This window comes from Nomia melanderi, unplaced genomic scaffold (genome assembly GCF_051020985.1).
Source record: "Nomia melanderi isolate GNS246 unplaced genomic scaffold, iyNomMela1 scaffold0829, whole genome shotgun sequence".
Taxonomy (NCBI): domain Eukaryota; kingdom Metazoa; phylum Arthropoda; class Insecta; order Hymenoptera; family Halictidae; genus Nomia; species Nomia melanderi.
The window spans coordinates 12,501-17,500 of record NW_027475943.1 but is presented as its reverse complement, the minus strand read 5'-3'; the positions used below and the strand labels follow the sequence as shown (position 1 = coordinate 17,500).

Here is a 5,000-nt window from a genome sequence, read left to right as displayed (position 1 = left end):
GAGAAATAGAACGTTGAGTTGACTTATCGGGTCTTCGTTGGAATTACCGTCGCTGGCATTGTAAACTCCAGATGACCTTGTGATTCCTTCGTCGGGCACTGGTAAAGGGTGGCGATGATGCGTTCTATAATAGAAATACCCGTCGTAGCGTTTCTTCCGAGTCAACCCGCTCACGAAACTCTCTCTCTCGTCGTGGAATCCCCGCGTCGGAGAGTAAAACGCCGAAGGCTTACTATGAAACTTACGTCTCTCGACGATGGGACGATCCACGCGAAGAGTTGTTACGTGCACGCGTATGGTGCGATTGCGTCGATTCGCTTTTCTGTACGGGGAGTAATAGAACGTTGAGTTGACTTATCGGGTCTTCGTTGGAATTACCGTCGCTGGCATTGTAAACTCCAGATGACCTTGTGATTCCTTCGTCGGGCACTGGTAAAGGGTGGCGATGATGCGTTCTATAATAGAAATACCCGTCGTAGCGTTTCTTCCGAGTCAACCCGCTCACGAAACTCTCTCTCGTCGTGGAATCCCCGCGTCGGAGAGTAAAACGCGAATTCATACTATGAAAACTTACGTCTCTCGACGATGGGACGATCCACGCGAAGAGTTGTTTACGTGCACGCGTATGGTGCGATTGCGTCGATTCGCTTTTCTGTACGGGGAGAAATAGAACGTTGAGTTGACTTATCGGGTCTTCGTTGGAATTACCGTCGCTGGCATTGTAAACTCCAGATGACCTTGTGATTCCTTCGTCGGGCACTGGTAAAGGGTGGCGATGATGCGTTCTATAATAGAAATACCCGTCGTAGCGTTTCTTCCGAGTCAACCCGCTCACGAAACTCTCTCTCGTCGTGGAATCCCCGCGTCGGAGAGTAAAACGCGAATTCATACTATGAAAACTTACGTCTCTCGACGATGGGACGATCCACGCGAAGAGTTGTTTACGTGCACGCGTATGGTGCGATTGCGTCGATTCGCTTTTCTGTACGGGGAGAAATAGAACGTTGAGTTGACTTATCGGGTCTTCGTTGGAATTACCGTCGCTGGCATTGTAAACTCCAGATGACCTTGTGATTCCTTCGTCGGGCACTGGTAAAGGGTGGCGATGATGCGTTCTATAATAGAAATACCCGTCGTAGCGTTTCTTCCGAGTCAACCCGCTCACGAAACTCTCTCTCGTCGTGGAATCCCCGCGTCGGAGGGTAAAACGCGATATATAATAGTATATGCCAGTGGTTCGCGCGCGTCGTCTCTGAGATACGCGGTCGACAGAGTTCCGAAAACACGTGATGTGCCACGATTTCCGTGCGTCTTACATCTTTCGACGATGGGACGATCCACGCGAAGAGAACGTTCGTGCTTGCGTGAGGTGCAACAGCGTCGATTCGCTTTTCTGTACGGGGAGAAATAGAACGTTGAGTTGACTTATCGGGTCTTCGTTGGAATTACCGTCGCTGGCATTGTAAACTCCAGATGACCTTGTGATTCCTTCGTCGGGCACTGGTAAAGGGTGGCGATGATTCGTTCTATAATAGTAATACCCGTCGTAGCGTTTCGACCGATGTCACCCGCCACGAATGTCTCTCTCGACGTGGAAACCCCGCGCCGAAGAGTAAACGCGAAGGCTTACCATACGAAAGAAAACGGTATTATACGCCTGTGGTATGTGCGTCTCGGCTCTGTGATACGCGATCGGCAGAGTTACAAAAAAACGTTGATGGGCCACGATTTCCGTGCGTCTTACATCTTTCGACGATGGGACGATCCACGCGAAGAGTAGTTACGTGCTCGCGCGAGGTGCGATAGCGTCGATTCGCTTTTCTGTACGGGGAGAAATAGAACGATGAGTTGACTTATCGGGTCTTCGTTGGAATTACCGTCGCTGGCATTGTAAACTCCAGATGACCTTGTGATTCCTTCGTCGGGCACTGGTAAAGGGTGGCGATGATTCGTTCTATAATAGAAATACCCGTCGTAGCGATTCGGCCGAGACACCCGCCACGAAACTCTCTCTCGTCGTGGAATCCCCATGTCGGAGAGTAAAACGCGAAGGCTAACTATATAAGAAACATATAGTATTATTTATGCCTGTGGTTCTCCGTTTGTCCTACTCTCAGATACGCGACTCGGAGAGTTACGAATAATCGTGATGGACCACGATTTCTGTACGTCTTACATCTTTCGACGATGGGACGATCCACGCGAAGAGATCATTCCTGCTTGCGTGAGGTGCGATAGCGCCGATTCGCTTTTCTGTACGGGGAGAAATAGAACGATGAGTTGACTTATCGGGTCTTCGTTGGAATTACCGTCGCTGGCATTGTAAACTCCAGATGACCTTGTGATTCCTTCGTCGGGCACTGGTAAAGGGTGGCGATGATTCGTTCTATAATAGAAATACCCGTCGTAGCGATTCGGCCGTGTCACCCGCCACGAAAATCTCTCTCGTCGTGGAATCCCCGCGTCGTAGAGTAAACGCGAAGGCTTGCTATAGAAGACTATAGTTTATACGCCTGTGGTTCACCGGTTGCCTGCTCTCCGGGGTACGCGATCGCGCAGGAGTTACGGAAGAACTTGATGGGCCACGATCTCCAAGCGGCTATATCTTTCGACGATGGGACGATTCACGCGAAGAGAACGTTCGTGCATGCGTGAGGTGCGATAGCGTTGATTCGCTTGTCTGTACGGGGAGAAATAGAACGATGAGTTGACTTATCGGGTCTTCGTTGGAATTACCGTCGCTGGCATTGTAAACTCCAGATGACCTTGTGATTCCTTCGTCGGGCACTGGTAAAGGGTGGCGATGATTCGTTCTATAATAGAAATACCCGTCGTAGCGTTTCGACCGATGTCACCCGCCACGAAATTCTCTCTCGTCGTGGAATCCCCGCGTCGGAGAGTAACCGCCGAAGGCTTGCTATAGAAGACTATAGTTTATACGCCTGTGGTTCACCGGTTGCCGGCTCTCCGGGGCACGCGATCGCGCGAAGGTTACGGAGGGACGTGAAGCGCCCGAGCAATGAAACGTCCGCAGGAGGAAACGAGCAACCGCCGAACATTGTTTCGCGACGTTTCCATAATGTATTGTCGTTTCGCTCGCATCCCGCTTCTTTCCCCTAGTTTCCTCGACGCGTAGTTTCGCAGCCTTAGTGGACGAATCATTCTCGATTCGAGGAAAGATATGCAGTGGGGCGTGCAATGAGCCCGCCAGAGACCACGATCTCCAATGCGTCTTTACATCTTTCGACGATGGGATGATCCACGCGAAGAGAACGTTCGTGCTTGCGCGAGGTGCGTTAGCGTCGATTCGCTTTTCTGTACGGGGAGAAATAGAACGATGAGTTGACTTATCGGGTCTTCGTTGGAATTACCGTCGCTGGCATTGTAAACTCCAGATGACCTTGTGATTCCTTCGTCGGGCACTGGTAAAGGGTGGCGATGATTCGTTCTATAATAGAAATACCCGTCGTAGCGATTCGGCCGAGTCACCCGCCACGAAACTGTCTCTCTTTCGTCGTGGAAACCCCGCGTCGGAGAGTAAAACGCGCGAAGGCTGTGACTGTAACATATATATATACAGTATACAATGCCTGTGGTTTTTGCGCGTGTCGGCTCTTCGGTATACGCGATCGGCCAGAGTTACGGAGGGACGGTGAAGCGCACGAGAAATTGAAACGGCCGCACGATTGGAACCGAGCAACCGTCGAACATTGTTTCGCGACGTTTCCATAATGCGTTTTCGTTTCGCTCGCATACCGCTTCTTTTCCCCTAGTCTCTGAGACGCGTTTTCGAGCCGTTCTTCTACTATCGATTCTCGTAGAGAGAAGGGACCGGGTAGTCTGGAAGTGGAACCCGCATCTTGCGTGTACCGTACACGGAATTGAGAGGACCGGCCGTGAAGCTCGTTTTAAAGCCGTGCGTCTGACACCCAACTCTTGCGCGCCAATTTCGCGGCAAGAGATAATATGGGACGAATGACCGGCAAAGAGCCAGCTGTGAAGTCTGTTTTTTTAATCGAATCCGTGGACGTGTGTATGCCGTAGCGTCGCTCGTCGTGTTCGTTCATGGTCGTTCCGAGAGAAAGAACGAAAGCGGTAACGAAGGGACCGGCCGTGAAGCTCGTTTTAAAGCCGCGCGTCTGACACCCAACTCTTGCGCGCCAATTTCGCGGCAAGAGATAACATGGGACGAATGACCGGCAAAGAGCCAGCTGTGAAGTCTTTTTTCATTATTTGCTTTCAATCGATCGATCGGTACGATTCGTGCAACGTTTCGCGCGATGCGACGCGAAAACATGCGCGCAACAATAGATGCGTCTGATCGGAAGAACGCGAGGGTCGACTGCACGCGATGGATTCAGTATCGGGTAGGATACAAAATATATCCCCGTCGTTTCCACGCGTGCGAGTCTTCTGCGTCTTTCGCGGGTTTTTGAATGCACTATACGCCCGGAACGTCGAGAAATATATACATATTACTTGAACGTTTTTCGTCTCGAAAGGCTTCGGTGTCGTCTCCAAGGCGACGCCTGAATCTCCTTCGCGCGCTGGTCGGAGATTCAGGTATCAACTTTTATCTTCTCTTTGAAAGAAGAGAGATATTAGGTCGAACAAATGAGAATAAAATTATATATGTGAAATATAAAATTTATACGATTACCCTGAACGGTGGATCACTTGGCTCGTGGGTCGATGAAGAACGCAGCTAATTGCGCGTCAACGTGTGAACTGCAGGACACATGAACATCGACATTTCGAACGCACATTGCGGTCCACGGATACAATTCCTGGACCACGCCTGGCTGAGGGTCGTTTACGTACCATACACTGCTTGCGTAGCTCTGTCAAATCCCCGCCGTCGTTCACCTCTTCGGATCGAACGTTTTTTTACCGAAGGGCGCAAAGAACGTTTCTGAGTCGGGTTAAGAGAAGGATGCTACGTACGAGCGAACGATGGGTGTCTCGTCGGCGTTTGTCGCGGACACGCGAAAATTCTGTGA

General features: G+C 50.7%; 1 non-coding gene across 1 annotated transcript; it reads left to right on the top strand.

Annotated features, from left to right (window-relative positions):
- The first annotated feature begins 4,657 nt into the window (after window positions 1-4,657).
- Window positions 4,658-4,812, top strand: LOC143176780 (5.8S ribosomal RNA). Its single transcript, XR_013001288.1, has one exon. It is a non-coding gene; the product is annotated as a 5.8S ribosomal RNA (ribosomal RNA).
- The last annotated feature ends 188 nt before the right edge of the window (window positions 4,813-5,000 follow it).